The sequence below is a fragment of the Nipponia nippon genome, unplaced genomic scaffold (genome assembly GCF_047370975.1).
Source record: "Nipponia nippon isolate SJK-2023a ecotype South Korea unplaced genomic scaffold, ASM4737097v1 scaffold_1, whole genome shotgun sequence".
In the NCBI taxonomy this organism is placed as follows: domain Eukaryota; kingdom Metazoa; phylum Chordata; class Aves; order Pelecaniformes; family Threskiornithidae; genus Nipponia; species Nipponia nippon.
In genome coordinates, this window is record NW_028262290.1 from 96530432 (window position 1) to 96548408 (window position 17977).

At 42.6% G+C, this 17977-nt stretch overlaps 1 protein-coding gene across 2 annotated transcripts in view; it reads left to right on the forward strand.

Annotated features, from left to right (window-relative positions):
• The window catches only part of TMEM170B (transmembrane protein 170B), a 64762-nt gene that overhangs the window by 38619 nt on the left and 8166 nt on the right, over window positions 1-17977 (forward strand). For both annotated transcript variants that reach the window (XR_015706034.1, XR_015706035.1), the window contains exons 4-9: window positions 5785-5918; window positions 7314-7404; window positions 14271-14312; window positions 14806-14857; window positions 14946-15104; window positions 15690-15889. The gene's annotated coding sequence lies outside the window, so the exon portion shown is untranslated. The remainder of the gene's footprint in view (window positions 1-5784; window positions 5919-7313; window positions 7405-14270; window positions 14313-14805; window positions 14858-14945; window positions 15105-15689; window positions 15890-17977) is intronic.

A 17977-nucleotide genomic window follows, 5' to 3' on the forward strand; every position in this document is an offset into this window, starting at 1 on the left:
CTCTTGGCATCCTGTCTTAGAAAATGACCTTCTATTCTCCCTCAGTAACTCCAAGTTGCTATTGAAAAAGTGCCTGCTGTTCAGGAAGACCCACAGGGTGTCTGGCAAGAGAAAACAGCACTTGAGTCTAGGAAGTTTGTGATGCATACACACACACACAGAGTCAGTCATCTCAGGAAAAGCAGAGATGTTTATGTTCCTGTCTTTGAAATGATAAAGAATACAGAAAAATTCCAAATATGTACAGTATGAAACAGGTGCAGAGGAGACCAGCGGCATGTGAAGGGCAATGCATAAAACCCCAGCTTCCAAAACACAGGTTGAATTTGTGCTTTGCAATGTGAAAATTCATAATTTATTTCCAATATGCAGTCGGGCAGATGCCCATGTGTGTATTTTTATTTTAGTTTTTTTAAGGAATTCAGTTTTGAGAAGAAGAAAAAAAAAATCCCTTTTTAGGAATTCATTGCCAAACTGTCAAGGCAGTTCTTGAATGATAATACCGTAGACATGAAGACATTTGTAGGCCTGGCAGGATCCCTATGCAACGAGGTGTTTAATCCAATATGCACTTAATTTTCTTAATTGAGGACACAAGCTATGTTAAATTTCTGGGAGCAGGTGCCCACTATTTCCTCTGCGTATAGAGAATAACACTCTAAAAATCACATTCTGCTAATAGGAAAAACTCTTATTTCCTTAACTATCTCGGAAAAAAATATCAATTGTATTTTTTTAAACCATGATAATTTTCATAATGGCACAGAAAAACATTTATTTCTTCTTACATTCATTAAACTGCCATTCCAAACTTTAACTACGCATTCCCAGTTGAGAAAACAGAACAATAAGTTCCTGATTTATTTTGTAGCAGTTTCTTGCAAATCTGACAGTTCCTAATTTAGCAAGATGAGTAAATGCATATTCAGTTGCATACGTGCTGTTTTCAATGAGTTAAAGGTGGGGTACATACTTAAATACCTTGCTGGTATGTGTCTATCCTGTGCAGTCTAATCAGTTTGATATTTTTAAGAAACACAGTCTAGCTACATTTTATAAGAGCATTGCTTGTGTGGAAACCCAGTCTGTAGGGAGCATATGGATGTGTATGGTGATTTTTAGACTACTTACATATGAGTATACACAGAAAGTCTCTGCAGCATATAAACGTATGGCGACTTTAAAAAAAAAAAAAAAAACACAAAACATGCTTTTAGTGGGTATAGGCTGGCCAATGTAAAGCATAAGCTCCCAAACAGAGTTGTCAAGGGTCTCTTAAGAAAAAGAGAGGAAAGGAGCAATTTGTTCCACCTATTGCACTCCTACTTGGGCTGCATATCTGGGATTAGAGGCACTGCAAAGTAGTTAGTGACCTTAAAAGAGCATGGTTGGGTAGGTCTCTGACTGCAGCCCTTTCCCTCACCTGGAGGGTGAGGAGTGTCCTGAGGCACAGAAACAAGGTGCTCCTGGCAGGGCTGTGCTGCCTCTGCAGGGTGCCAGAGGCGGGCACCTCCTGGTGCTGGAGCTGGGGGTGCCCTGCTTGCGTTCAGCTGCAAATGTGCATCTCCCCTCAGCTGCAGTTCAGCCTTATCGAGGAATGTTTCGCTGCAGCTAACAGTGTATATTGCTTCTTTAAAAAAAAAAAAGTTTAAAAAAAAAAAATTTTGAAGTGTTTTCTAGAATTGTTTAAAAACCTAGCTAAGGAACAGTGCCCTAGGAAACCTTGGCTCTCTACCCAAGCGTTTTTCACTCATGTTTCGGTTTCAAAAATAGCTCTTGTTGTTAAGGCTAATCTCAAGACAATAACAAAGTAATGATGATGATGGTAATAAAAAATCTCCACCTCCCTCGGAGATTGGGTAGAAGTTCATACCCTGATCTTTCTTTTAAATGTAGCCTTTTCCCATCAGAGCTTTTAAGGCAATTTGAATGTTATTAGTGACTAAAAAAGAGTCATATCACTGTGGAGCACCACGCAGGAGTCTTTTCCCTTAACGTTTTAACACCAGAAAAATCCCAAACTGTAAATTCTGTTCTCTTCAGAAATTTATCTCCAGCACTGACAAAGCTGATACCCAGAGCCAGAGGCTTATGTCCCCAGGTATGTGCTTTTCCAGTCCTCTGTCTCAGCAAGTTTTAGGGCTGAATGCTACCTTGATGGTGGTGGGCAGGTTTTGGGGTGGGAAAGACCTTAAAACTACAAAATCTTTCCCTGATTTCAGACTTAGAGGGCATTCTGTTGCTGCTCCAGGTCAAGCTGAGGCCACAGAGGCCTCCTCACCTTTCTCAATAACTCCATTCTTGATACCGTTCCCGGGCCTTTGATACTAAAAGCCAGTGATGCAGTATGCCTACAGTCTGACATAGTTATATGCTCCCGTGCTGATTTTTGTTAATCCTTTTATTTGGTTTAACCGTGTAGGTTTACATTGGTTATACAATAAGCTCTTCAGGTAGGAGCGCTGAATCTAATTGCAGTTAACTATCACCACTTTAGTACTTAGTAATGCTTGTTCTGACAAGTCCTCAGAACTTGCTATTGAAACAAAGCAGTTGTGCTTTCTTCTTATTAAAAATAAAACAATAAAAATGTCAGTAATTCCTTTTCCCTTTCAGGAAATGTTTAATGGATGTGGTTTGAAATTTGTTGTTGGTTTTTTTTCATCTCTTATGATGTTTTTATGTGCCTGTTGACTAGAAAGCTGTAAACAAAAAAACTTACATATAATGTTGCTGAAAACCTTTGGTAACAATTTTATATTTAAAAAAAAAGTCTTTATTATTTGAAAACTAAGCAAAAATGGAAATATTTTTTTCCAAAAGCTTTTTTTGCAGCTAAAAACTTTCCAGCAGACAGCATATAAATACTTATAATGCTGCTTGAAAATTTCTTTTTGATTTAGTGGTAACAATAGGAGTTCAATCAGCCCTAATTATTACTCAATCATTGATTTTTGTGGGGTTTTTGTTTTTTTTTTTTTTGAGGGCAGGTGTACTCAGTGAAGAGAATATGTGAAAGTTACTGCAATTTCTTCCCAAAACAAACTTTTGCTTATCTGGTAACAATACAAATTTTTAAATGTTTATTGTAAAATACTGCTGGATTAAACTGTTAATCTGAACTTCAAAGAATATTTGAAATTTGGGAGGTTCATTGCTAACTGGGATAGAAAACCTAGTTGAAATCAATCACCTGGACTACATTGGGAGACTGCTGATGGTAATTAAAAAAAAAAATAATAAATTGCCCAACTGGACCGATACTGGCTCTGTATACAATATCTTTTCATTCCTGACTAGTTAGATAATGTTTCTTTGCTAGAGCAATTATGCATTCATCTCCCCAGGGGCCCATGTCCTCATGTGTTAACACACATTCTTCTCTCAAAGTTTTTGGGCATGTCCAGCTGAGGTCATGGTAATTAGAGATAGAAGAGACCCTTTGGATCACCATGTCTTTCCCCCTGCCAATGCAATTCTGGTTTTTAGGAGGTGTATTTACAACTGATTTAACAAAGCTTTGGAAAAGTGACTCAAGATGAAGCAAATGCTCTTCGCTAGGGAGACTGTTCCACATCATAGGCCATAAGAATAGTCTTTTTTTCTGATGTTTGCTTATATTTTCCTTTGCAATTATTTTTTCATCTGATAGGCACCTGAAAATCCCCAGTAACAATTCAATTTGGAGCTTGTCTGTCATTAGCAACTTCCTACTTCATCACGTTGTGCATTAGCTCACTCCCTGAGTAGACATTTGGTTCAGAGCTCAGCACATGATGTGGACTTTCTTAGCTTTTTATTGCTCTGTTGTTGAGCCACACTCTTTTCGGGGAGCTCTTAAGCTCTCCTGGGCTTAAAGTCAAGTTTGCTACATGTGAACAACAGCATGTCAAACAAAGTCAGACCTGCAAGTAAAGATTTTAGTTTGAGGGAGGTTTGGGTTGGGAGAGAAATGGTTTTTTTCTGAGTTATTCTGCTACTTCTTGCTCATAATACTGTCTCAATTAAACTATAATTACTGGTCAACACTACCTCTCCACAACCCCTCTCTCGATTAGATTTAAAAGATTGATTATAAACTCACTGAGTCTGGGCTTACATCATTGTAATTCCATATGGTAAACCCATAACTGTTGAAGGCAATAGCAGTTTTTTACCTGTTTTCCCTGGAGTTAACTGGTACAAGTCAGATGTCGGCATTTCCATTGTCACCATGTGTCCTCTCTTGTATGTGCTAATGTATCTATTTACCAAGAGAGGTTTTTCTTTCCTTGCCTTCTTCCTGGATTTGGCTGGGATAGAGTTAATTTTCTTCCTAGTAGCTGGTATAGTGCTGTGTTTTGGATTTAGGATGAGAATAATGTTGATACCACACTGATGTTTTAGTTGTTGCTGAGCAGTGCTTACACTAAGTCAAGGACTTTTCAGCTTCTCATACTTCCCTGCCAGTGAGGAGGCTGGAGGTGCACACGAAGCTGCGAGGAGACACAACCAGGACAGCTGACCCAAACTGGCCAAAGGGGTATTGCATACCATATGATGTCATGCTGAACAAAAAACTGCAGAAAGTTGGCTGGGGGGGCGCAGCTGCTGCTCAGGGGCTGGCTGGGCATCAGTCAGCAGGTGGTGAGCAATTGCGTTGTGCATCACTTGTCTTGTATATTTTTATTGTTGTTATTATTTTCCCTTCCTTTTCTGTCCTATTAAACTGTCTTTATCTTAACCCACAAGTTTTACCTTTTTTCCAGTTCTTTTCCCCCATCCCACTGAGGGGGGTGTGAGTGAATGGCTGTGTGGTGTTTAGCTGCCTGCTGGGTCAAACCATGACAGCTGGGTACTGGATGATGGGAAAGCTTCATGTTCTGTCATCTTTACATAAACACCCTTGTATTTAAAAAAGGAAAAAAGAAAATTAAGATGTAATTGTTTTCAAAAGCTTGATGAAAGGAGGCTGCTTTCTAGTTGTGAGTGGTGTTTAAGATATCTCCCAATTGGTTTTGTTTATTTGTTTTTTAAAACCTCCATGTTCATATCTGCCTCCACTTTAGCGGGAGGTTGGGCCGAATGATCTCCTTAGGTTCCTTCCAACCTGGGTTAACCTGTGATCCTATGAACTTGTGTTTGAGGTGACAATGGATAATCTAGATACATTGCTTGAGGAAATTTCAGTAAAAAAAATAATTCAGTAGAAGTTCATTGTCTGCTTCTCTCTTGTACAGCTGTGTTTTCACAAAGAAAGAGCTGCAGGATTTTAGCATTAGGTTTTTATAATTCTCAGAATTCATCTCCATGTTTTCTTTGCTCTTATCTGATATGAGACACTAAAGAGACCACAGTTTTGTCACTGGTAAGCTAAATTGCCTGCCAAGCTCTGCTTTACAGTCAAACTGTTGCTTTTCAGCTTTTATCTTCTCTGTAAAAAAAAAAAAGTCACACAAAACCACAGCAACTTTCAAAGAGCATGCAGAGAGCAGGGTGCCTTATAGACATTCACACTTACACAGTCACCTTTTGAAATACCAGCAATTATACTGCGTGAGGCACTGTTGCTACTCATGTGCCAGTTGTCACGTTTTAAAAGTTAACTGTTAGTTATATTTCCTCCCTGTGAGACACTATGAAGTTGCTTAGCATTTTGAGCAAGCAAGCATGTTTTCTAAAACACATATCCCTTAAAAAAACAAAACAAAACAAAACAAAAAAACCCACACAACCAAACAACTTGGCATCTTTAAGTGGCACAGGATATTCATGGTATAAATAAAAGCTCACTTTCTGTTGCAGGCAAGGGCTGCTGTCCATATTGTCACTGCAACCTCACCACTGGAAGAGTACCATGAATATGTACGACACATGGGAGATCGTAAGGGAAGAAAGCAAAGTAATACTTTGCCACCTCCAAAGTTGTGGAATAAAAAGTAAGTCCATGTCACCAGCTCCAGTGTTAAAATATTTTTGCATCCATTACGCAGAGTTCCGATTTCTGCCCCTACACTACTGCGTTTTTTTTAAGCACTTCTTAAAATTTCTAATGCTCTTTTAGGTTCATTGAACTCTTTCACACAAAGAGAAAGAAAATAATGGAAAAGCTGACTTAGAGCCTGTGAAGTAACCTTGTGTTTTCTAGGCACCTCTTTGTTCTCATGTTGATCTCACCATGTACTCATAGAAATTGGGAATGCAGAGACAGATTTAGCAAAAGGGTTTGGTTTGTAGGAACTTCCAGATCTCTCTGTTATACTCCTTTCTTACTCTGTGGCTGGCATTAAAGAGATGGAGAAACTGAATGGCAGAGGCAGAAAGGGAGTGCTATTCGGGGGCAGGGGAGGCGACACATGGACAGGACGGGGGACCAAACCAACCGAGTAAAAGACCTTTCTAAAATATCAACCAAGGCTTTAAATTGTTGTTCCTTTGTTCTGCTTGCTAAATGTGTAACAGCAAGTCAGCTAAACAGAAAATGAACAGGACCTAGTCTCATAAGGATCTTTGCCAGAAGGGGCAGAAGGTGGACATGATCTTTTATCGCCTGTATTTCAGCTGTAGAGTATCGTTGCGCTAACAAGCTGGCACAGCGATAGCATCCAACCTCCTGTATCACCTTTCTCTGTGCTACACAGCCTTGCAATGGCTGGATGCCTCATGTCAGGACAGACTGAAGCAGAGTCTGGATTCATTAAATAAAGGGTACTTGTGCAATAACTGACTCTTGTCACTGTTCATTGAGAAGCAAAAGAAGCCTGAAATGGGAGTATCTGCTGTTCTGGCCTTTCTCAGGAACTCTGTGTTGTGCGAGCCTAATGTTAAGTAATTTCTTGTGGCTGTCATTTAATTATAAGCATTTGCAGAGCACAGGAACGAAATAGCTAGCGAAAAGTCTCCAGTGCAAAACTAATCTATGCCACTCATTTTTCATTGTGATACAAATTTGATACAGTGACAGATGAACTGTATTAGAAATCATGCTCAGTGAGTAACACTCATTTCTTTCTGTTAGGGGCACCAGTTTTGACAAAACGCGAAGTGTTTTGTGCTCTAAAAGAAACACAAATGGTTGCTTGGGACAGGCAAACTAGGTGTTTTTTTCACACAGAGTCAAATGAAATATGGTTGATATTTACCTCTGTAACTTGGTTCTGAATGTACTTTGTGTCTCCATCAGCTGCCCAGTTTAGATACCTACAGCTTTTATTAGTATGAAAGGCGAGGGAGGGATTAAAAAAGTAGGTATAATAAAAGGAGTATTTATATTTGATTTTGTTAAGAATAAATAATATTTTTTTTCTTTTAACTTCTGAACTGTTAAATTCCAGGTACAAGTCACCGTATGGTTTGGTACCTACTGCTCTAAAATGATGTTGCTGCTTATTTGCATTTGCAGAGTAAAAATCTTCATCGTTACAGGTGAGTAGTCACAGTAGTCACAGGAAAACTTGCATTAAATCAAAGGCAATCAATACTGTGCTTAAAAATACGCTACCTGGGAAAGAAAAACAGATGCTTGAGAAGAGGGATACTAATTACCATTCTGTTTCCGAGGTTAGTTCTTGCAAAAATCTTTTGAAGAATCCTGAAGAGATTGTCCCCCTTATTTTTTGAGAAAGAATGAAAATTGTCCATTTGCTCTATCAGATCTGACCTCTGGTCTCTTAGCAGAGAATTGCCTACATCTTTTTTTCCTTAATATCTTTTTTGGGGATTCCAAGAATAGTTGTCTCCAAGGACTTGGCTTCATTTGTTCTGAGATCTAGAAAAGTCTGGTTTTGCCACCATATTTGAAACCCCTTTAATTCTTGAGAAAAGGAAAAAATCTTCCTGTTTAATTAAGCTGAATGTGATTTTTCTGTGGTTGCATTTATGAAAAAGAAGGTAACCACTCTGCTACTGGTACCAAAGCATTTTGCTAACAATAGACCTATGTGGCCCATGCATAAACCTTGTGTTAAACAGGTTTTGATGGAGAGATCACTGCTGGATTTGAGGATAGCTGACATCCTTTTCTCTGAAGCTGAAGAGCTGCTTAAGGCTCTTCTACATAGAGAAGCTTTTGAGGAATAAACTAGTGGGGGAAGTTAAAGAACAAAAGCTGGTCTCTGGGAGGAGGCTATTGTTCCAGGAAGACCACCAGCACTCTGTGTAGTACCTTTGGGTCACCTGGTTTGATTCCCTTCCAGAGATGCTCAAGGGCTTTAACAACTGCCCTGTGCCACCTGAGTACCTAACTAGTAGGTACTAGTAGCCTGCCACTAAACTAAGGTCAAACGTGGGCTTGCACATCCTTGACTGTGCAAGCATGAGAGCTGATTGTGGGCTGTGTACCAGACTGTTTTTATGGAGTACAACAGCTGTGTTGCAAGCCCCTACTTTTTTTTTGCTGTGAATCACGGTAGCAGCTTGGTTTAGGCTCCACTGTTGTAGTGTCACTTAATTATGAGAAAATCTGTTTTTTCATAAATAGAGCACAAAAGGCAGAAAAAGAGATTCTAGTCTTCATTTTGCTTTTGAGAAAAGCATAGGACTTTATGGGTTGCTGGGCAGAATACAAACAAAAAAGAACCCCAGTTGAAGTACTCTTAATGTCATGGTTTTTCAATATGGCATTTAAAGACAGTGGAAAGCTGTGTGGGGTGGCAAACTACGCTTATCAGTAAGCTGAATCTCTAAGAGGCATAATTAAACTGAACCAAGCAAGGCTTAAATAAGTGAGACCATTCATATAGAAGTATCCAGGTATTGAATTAAATCAATTAATAAGCCATTTTAAGCTAACTTACTGCAAATTTTGAGTATCAGCATTCATCACAGTGATCCAAACATAACTACATCATGCTAATTCCTAAGAAACAAAAAATGACAGGCTGAATATTAAAATAAAATGGACTCACTCATTTACATTTCACCCGTCTTGGACTGTGTCACTAAGAAAACAGCCATATGGAGTGATGTATCAGGTAACAGTCACTTTATGTAGATTATCAGACATAACCTTTATTTACCAGTAGAAGATGAAAGTTCTCTTAAATTGCAGGGGCCAAAATTTCGATGTAGTTGACATGTGACTATTGCCAGTGTATCTAAGAACAGAATTTGTTTCACAATTTCCATCGTCTTTGTGTACTGTTATTTCAAAAATACCTGATTGCATGCATGTGTAATGAAGCTGACTGTTTCTCTAGAGTCTGGATGAGAGTGAAAGGGGAAGAACATCCAAATCCCTTTTTACCTCATTATTGTTTTGGCACAGGAAGAGCTCTCAATCAATTATGGTATTTGAATCCACTGGCTAAGAGCAGCCTGGCTTGAGGTTGAACTCAATGCAGCACAGCTACAAACAATGTGCTTTGTCCATTCATGGAATCATAGAATCATAGAATGGTTTGGGTTCGAAGGGACCTTAAAGATCATTTAGTTCCAACCCCCCTGCCATGGGCAGGGACACCTTCCACTAGACCAGGTTGCTCAAAGCCCCATCCAGCCTGGCCTTGAACACTTCCAGCAATACGGCATCCACAACTTCTCTGGGCAACCTGTTCCAGTGCCTTACCACCCTCATAGTGAAGAATTTCTTCCTTGTATCTAATCTAAATCTATCCTCTGTCAGTTTAAAGCCATTACCCCTTGCCCTATCACTGCATGCTCTTGTAAAAAGTCCCTCTCCAGCTTTCTTGTAGGCCTCCTTCAGGTACTAGAAGGCTGCTATAAGGTGTCCCTGGAACCGTCTCTTCTCCAGGCTGAACAACCCCAACTCTCTCAGCCTGTCTTCATAGGAGAGGTGCTCCAGCCCTCTGATCATCTTCATGGCCCTCCTCTGGACCCACTCCAACAAGTTCATGTCCTTCTTATGTTGGGGGCCCCAGAGCTGAACACAGTACTCCAGGTGGGGTCCCGCAAGAGCAGAGTAGAGGGGCAGAATCACCTTCCTTGACTGGCTGGTCACACTTCTTTTGATGCAGCCCAGGATATGGTTGGCTTTCTGGGCTGCAAGCACACATTGCTGGGTCATGTTGAGCTTCTCATCAACCAACACCCCCAAGTCCTTCTCCTCAGGGCTGCTCTCAATCCATTCTCTGCCCAGCCTGTATTTGTGCTTAGGATTGCCCTGACTCATGTGCAGGACCTTGCATTTGGCTTTGTTGAACTTCACGAGCTTCACATGGGCCTACCTCTCAAGCCTGTCAAGGTCCCTCTGGATGGCATCCCTTCCCTCCAGTGTGTCAACTGCACCACACAGCTTGGTGTCGTCAGCAAACTTGCTGACAGTGCACTCAATCTTGCTTCCATGTCACTGACAAAGATGTTAAAACAGTTCCAGTCCCAATACCGACCCCTGAGGAACACCACTCATCACTGGTCTCCGCTTGGACATCGAGCCATTGACAGCAACTCTGAGTGCGACCATCCAGCCAATTCTTTATCCACCAAGTGGTCCATCTGTCAGATCTATGTCTCTCCAATTTAGACATGAGGATGTCGTGTGGGACAGTGTCAAATGCTTTGCACAGGTCCAGGTAGATGATGTCAGTTGCTCTTCCCTTATCCACCAATGCTGTAACCCCCTCATAGAAGGCCACCAAATTTGTCAGGCATGATTTGCCCTTAGTGAAACCATGTTGGCTGTCACCAATCACCTCCTTATTTTCGATGTGTCTTAGCATAGTTTCCAGGAGGATCTGCTCTATGATCGTGCCGGGCACACAGGGGAGACTGACTGGCCTGTAGTTCCCCAGCTCTTCCTTTTTTCACTTTTTAAAAATGGGAGTTATGTTTCCCCTTTTCCAGGCAGTGGGAACTTCACCAGACTCCCACGACTTCTCAAATATGATGGATAGTAGTTTAGGAACTTCATCTGCCAGTTGCCTCAGGACCCATGGATGCATCTCATCAGGTTCCATGGACTTATGCACCTTCAGGTTCCTTAGATGTCCTTGAACCTGACCTTTTCTTTCTTCATTCTCCCAGTCCCTGCCTTTCCCTTCTACGACTTGGGCAGTGTGACTGGAGCACTTGCTGGTAAAGACTGAGGCAAAAAATGGTGTCTCTTTGCATTGTAACATCATTTACTGCCACATCGTTGCCGAGGTACACCCACGTCGCCCCTGTCAAAATGTCAGTTTTGATCGGTACAGCGATAGGACCTAATTCAGCTGTCTACGTAATGTGGGGTCACTGCTCACAACAAAGCAACAATAAACTGCTCCACGCTGGTAAGCTGGCAGTAGGGCTTGGGAGAAGGGAGGGTAGGAGAGGAAGGTGGGTGTGTGTGAATAAAACAAATAGGGAGCCGTAACTGCAACAAATTGTGCTTAGCCTGATTACTTGATAACCTTGGGTTTTAGCTTAGTATGACCATGTGAACTTTGTGGCCAAAACTTTACTAAAACAATAGATATAGCTGTATAACATTTACTAATTAAAACCATAATAATAACATGTGACTGTACAGGAATGCATAGTTCAGTGGATGGCCAAAGTTAAAGCCCAGTGGAAACATTTTTTGCGTGCATTGATCTGAAGTCCAGTAAAGACAAAGGGAATGAAATGAGGGTCTTGTGCCAGGAGCCAGAAGACCTAGATCATCTTTTGATAAGCCTGGAGCGTTCTGGCCAGGCCTTTTAGCTTCATGTATTTTAAAAGTAGCTTTTGGCTTATGTGCTTTCCTATTTGAGGGTAATCCAGCATGAGACGTCTATGGCCTGGCCATCAAAAGTACTGTCAGGCAACCATTTTCCCTGACTGCTGTTGTGCTGAACCATATTGAAAGTCCAGTCTAGACGCATTTTCACATGTAGCCATCCAGAAGCAGTGGATATCATGGATTACCTGGGTCTTGTCTTCTCAAGATTCAGTTTCCCTGCTTGTAAATGTGGTATTAAAGTATTTATCCTATTGCTAGGCTTATATTAATATTTTTGGGATATTTAAATTTTCATAGATGAGAGAGTCACAACACAGAGTTATGTTATGCAAAGTCAGCAACTCCAGACTTAAACTGACATGATCCCATTAACTTCAGACAGAGCTATGCTGACACCCAACTGAAGTACGTGGACATCTGTTCAAACAAAAGATTGTTTAATATCCTCTTAGGATGAAGGTCAATCTGATAAAACAGATCCTCTGACATTCACTCTTGCTTAAAGCTACAGGGAAGCCAGGGCCCTGGGATACCAAAAACTCTATTAACATATAGCAAACTATGGACCTTTTCCTGAATAACTCTTCATTATCTAGGATTAATAACTTTATAAAAAGTTTCCACATCTGCATCAGAGCGGAAGTTTGAAACAGGAGAGCGAAGAGGAACAGCGCTTCTGGGAGGTCCTGAGGGGAAGGAGGAGGGAAACTTTGAGAGGGAATATGGCTTTTTGTAGAGGGTGGGAGATTGGTATCTGCTAGGCAGTCAAGTCTGGGATGGAGGAGGAGGAAAGGAGAGAAAAAAAGAGATAGGAAGGCTTCTTGTTAACTCAATCTGTTTAAGACAGGCATGGAAAGTTTGAATGACAGGTGAGAAGAGAGGTGGTCCTAATGTTTCCAACCCCTCCAGGGGACAAGGGGATGCCCTGGAGTAGAAATTGAGAACGAGTTACAAAGGCAAAACTTGGACTGAAATTTAAGTGCTTTCTTCAATATTTGGCTTTTAGAAATGCTTTCATGAATGGGCAGAGGGATAGATTGGGTAATAGCGGTTGAAGTGGTGGCAGTGACCTGTCCTTGGACGTCAGCAGTCTTGTCATGGAAGAAACTGTGAAGTTTCTCTTGTATGAAGGCTGGGGGAATAGAATGGAGAAGAACGAAGTGGGGCAGCTGGAAGCAGATTGTAATACTAACTGGTGATTATTCTGTTTTATGTGAAATGTTGTCATACATTCTGAGGTCTAGTAAGGTAAAGGGAATTTTAGCAGGGCATACTCTGGTACAAATATGAGGGGAAAAACGAATAGAGAGGTTTGAGAACGGGACAAAGCTTTTTAGGAATGTGAGGATCAGAAAAAGATAAAAACAGCAGTCATCCTTGGGGTGGCTATACCCATCAAATTGCAAGGCAAAGACCACTCAAATATATTCTTGTGGCGTGGAACTGGAGCATCATCTGAGATGTCAGAGGCTTCGTGGCAGTGAACTGTTATGAAAATCATCCTATGGATAGAAAAAAAAGAATCAGCTCTTCTGCAAAGAGAGGGTTTCTCCCAGGCAGAAACCAAGGCCAGTGCTTGCACAGGGGAATGATGTGCAAAATCTATATAAAGTATGTGCAGAAATAAAAAATGTATGCAAGCATGGTGAGGCATTACAGCAGACTGATAGCTGCAGTGTAGGAAAGTACAATGCATTTCAGACTTGAAAATTTGAAATAACAACAGTCTTCCTAAAGCACAGGGCATAAATGTCGCCTACAAAATTTCTTTTGCAAGCAAGTGCGAGCCAGGTGAAGAACTGCATCCTTTGCGTGTTTTCTTTCCCCTTCAGCAGCTGCGCACCTGAGGCGCACAGATGCGCTCCCCGTCGGATGGGTGAGCTGTTGTTCCTCAAAGCTGCACGCCAAACCAGGAGTCGGGCGCGTAGCAGCACGCTCGTGTCACTTTGGCAGCAATGGGGCAAGCCACTCTCCTTCCACCCCCACCCCGACTCTGTCCTCTCCTCGCACAGGAATACCCTAACCAGGGAAGCATGCCCGGGCTGTTTAGCGAAGAGGTCAAATCCATTTGGATGAAATTCCAGGGCTGCAGGGACAACAATGGCAGGAAGCGAGGTCCTTGAGCTGGCCCGCGCTGCCTGCCCGTAGCAGCGTGTTGTTGAAAGACATGGCTCGCTGCCGGCCGCCCCGTGCCGCCCGCCCTTGGAAAGCCCTGGCTGCTCCCGACACCACAGAGAACCGAAAGCTCACCGCCAAGTGGAGTTAAATGGCAGGAACTCCTCAGTTAATTATGGAAATTGTTCTATGATTGTACCGCTTGCCCAAACCTAAATCTCCTCTTTTTAACCCTTTGGAAGTTTTAGGTGTTTCGTAGGGTTGTATGTTAGCAGGCGGTGAATTCCCCTTTGCCCCTTGCTTCTTTCCCCCAGGAAAACCCTGCTATACAAACCCCAGTGTGAGCATGCTTTGTATTACAAGCCTGGGTCTCGGGTATTTTCAGTCTGTCTGAGAGAAATCACGCTTTACTGATTGCTCCTCAAAGCAGATGAAGCAATACACAAATAAGATACAGCGCATGGGTTTCACGAGCTTGTTACTGATGTTTGATACAATGGTTTATTTTTCCTTCCTTCAGCTACTGTTTTTTCTGCTTCGTTGAAACTCCCCGTCAGTTAAGGTAGGTGCGCAAATGGACCAAACCCAGGGCACGAGGCCGCATCTGGCATTTGCTACAGCAACACCAGTGCAGTAGCCTGGGAGATGTTTCTCTATCTGGCTCTGACCCCGAGACGAGGAGGAGGAGGAACTGGAGGGCTAGTCCAAGTTAGAAAGAGCGTAAGCACATTTTTTCGTTTCTGACGTGCCATGCAGCGCTCCGATTGCCTGATAGCGACTGTATGGGAAAATTCCATCTTATCAATTTGTTAAAAATGTCTTTCTCATTGGGGAATAGGAGACGGCATTCACATGCACAGACAGAGAACGTAGGAGTGCTTTGTGAGTGCTCTGATAATTGGGAAACTCCAAAGCCCAGTAACTAAGCAAAACAAACCAGAAACTCCTAAAAGGCACCACCACCACTAAGAGGAAATGCATTTTTTTCTGTCAGCGTAATGACCAGATCAACCTCGTTTCCGTCGTGACTGTTTTGTTTGGGTTTTTTTCCCCAGCTTGATGACAAGAGCACACCGGTGGAATGACGTCCCGCACCGTTTCCTCCAGGTTGTTTCCTTTTTCTTCAGCTCTGGAAGCAGCTTGTGCTGTGTGGGCTCCGGTGATCGGACCTGGACCCACGTGCTTGTTTCTCTAGATGTATAGATGCCGGCTCCCCCCGAGGAGGAAGTCGCTGCAGCTGTACGTTCAGCGGCACATACTTTTACCATGAGCATATAGACACGTCACCAGCGACAGAGCTTGGGGGACGCATCTGAACGGCACGGCCTTTGCCTACAGACCGTGCTTTACATTGGTAATGTTTTTCTCCCATATAAGGGAGGGTCATATTTAAAGAGAGCATAACCGAGTCTCTCTCACAGTCTGGTCTTGCTGCCCACTTGGCGTTTGGGGTTTTTCTCTTCCTTTCCCCTCACCCCCCACCCTGTGTTTCTCTACTATTCTTCTGTGATCTTCTAACACTGCAGATCATTTATCAAATAGCCAGTAATGGCTAAACAGAGGCCCATTATAGCAGGCATTTGCAGCATTTTGTTAGCAATAAATATGCTGTGGTTAGTAAGTATGTTGTAATTGGGTAGCATTACATGGAAACATGAGCTTCAGTATTTGCCAGAATTTCAAACTGGACCTAAAAAAAAAAAAATTAGCTTTCATCGGAAATAGTTGAGGTGCCTTTTCTTAGCCCATTTTGGTTTTCCTACACCTTTGATTCAGGACTTGTATCAAAATTCAGCTCTAAATTTGTGTCAGGATCTAGTACTGAGACTTGGGGGTGACTAAGTAGACTGATGATTAGAAGTGGAAATGTGGAAGAAAACTTGAAAGTCAACTTTTCACACAAGGTACAGTGTGCATGTGGATTTGTCCTTTCTTTCAGGGCTTTCTTTATCAGTAAGATAAATGTATTACTGATGGAAGAGGAATGATCTTTATTTTATATCAGAAAATACACAGATAACAGCAATATGAAGGAAGTTCCACTGGTTGACAAAGATGCCTCTGCTGTGGCCTGGACTATTGATAGCAGAAAAGCTAAGCTGATCCTTCACTGGCATTTTTTTTTTTTTTGAACTACAGGTAGGAAATAAATTCAGTAACTAAGGAGGTGCTTTGGAACAACTTTTTTTTTTTTTTTTTTTCCTGTATGCTTTTCTGTAAAGTTTTGAATTCAGTACAGACCACCCATAAGCCACAGGCTATGTATATTTAGCTGTGTGTCTATGATGCCTATGATTTCCAGGGATTTCATCTTCCAATAACTTTTTTCCCCAACCAGGAGCAGTAGCCATTTTATGTTCCCTCACAAATAGTCATTCAAACCGATGTTTGTGTCTTGAGAACCAATACTGGCAAAGTTGTAGTAAAAGTTTGAGAAAGGGGGGAAAAGCTAAAAGAGAAAAGTACTTCAGCCTTCTGTATCTTTTTCCCCCTCTTTGCAACTCGCTTTCCTTCTAAAATCAGAGCTGCATAAAAGCACCATTTAAGGTGCATGCATGCAACTACCCTGCTTAAGAATAACAAGCAAGTCTCAATGATACACGCACATAGACAGGGTACTGAAATATTTGTGGCTTGTTTTCACCTACACAACAACATAAAAACAGCTGCTTAACTTAAATACTATCTTTTAAGAGAAACTCTTCCTCATACTGTTTTTATTCTCTGCCATCCCCTACCACTTTCTTATTCCTGCCCCACCCACTTCCAACGTTTCTACATGCTTTTCCAGTTGTTCTGCTCCTTTTTGGTTTATTTGTGCTGTACACCATCCATAAAGTCATCTCTGGAACTTGTAAGTACTTTTGCAAAGACAACAGTGGGAAGGCAGTTGCACATCGTATTGTTTTTGGCTCGCTCCTCCAGGAACAATGGCTATTGTTTGGCAGCTGGCAACGAGGAGGCTGCTTTAGCCGTGTCATGGTTTAGAGCCTGGGGGGTTGTTCCTCAAAAGGTTGTGAGCCATTTTAAGGTATGTGTGATTCAAGGTCAAAACTATTTGGCAACATCTGTTTTAAAAGAAAAAAAAAAAAAAAACAAAACCAAAAACAACCCCAAACCTGAGACTACAGATAAAAATAATGTGCTCCATTAACTTTAGTTTCTTTCCTCTTGCACATGGTTGTTATTTGTCTATTTATTCTCCCTGTGATTTTGACTTAATAACACAACGTTGGTTGGTTATGAGATGACACAGTGGGACAGAACGTGGGTTTTCTTTTGGGCTGGGGCTGGTTTGGGCTCCCAGATGTGCAAGTGAAATAATGCCAAAAAGCGCCAAAAGCCTCCACCGGTGCTTGAGGAATAAACGCTGGCGCGCATCTGTGGCAATTTCAGGTGAAATGAAATATTAATTAACACCACTTCTAATGTTGAAGCGACCCCCGGTTGCAGCATCCCTGAACATCGTAGGTAATTTTGAAATAACCCACAACGGCAGCTTTATAACGCTTTGTAACTGCAGATTTATAACGCTGCAACGACCTGGAGGGGGAGGGGGGGGCGGGCAGCTTTCCGGGATGCGACCCGGCCCCTCTTGGCGTTTAGGGGCGAGCGAGCGGCCTCGGGCGTTTGCCCGGGAGCTCCCGCGCCCGTGTGCGCGTTGCTCCGCGCCGCTGCGCGGGGGCGCGGGCAGGCGGCGGCGCCCGCGCGCGCCAGCAGGTGGCGCTGTGGCGCCTCGGGAGCCGCGGGGCCGCGGCCGCCCCCTCCCCCCCCCCCCCCCCCGCCGCGTCCTCTGGAAATGGAGGAAAAAAAAACGAGAACAGCTAAAATATCGGAACCTGCGATGGAACGAAGGTGCTGAATTTTGGTCCGTTTCTCTGGGGTGTGAGAGCCCGGCGGTAGCAATACGCCGGCTGTAAAGCGCGTCCCTTTCGGAGGCGCATTTCCGAAATGGTCCTTTTCTCTCTCAGCGTCTAGAAAAGCCTGAGGGAAGCAAATGCTGAAGCACAGAGCTCCTCTTCTTATATACGCACGTCCTCGTTTCCCACTTCGGCGCTGAGGCTCGGGCACGCCGAAGCCTGCTGGGGCCGCGCCACGGTGCGCGGAGCTGTCACGTCACCTGTGCGAGCTCCGACTGGGGAGCTGAGATTGTTCCCTCGATTTTTCGGAGTTCCCACTGCTGGCCGAGGCAGGGAAAGGTGATTTGTGGGCCGAGGCCTTGCAAGC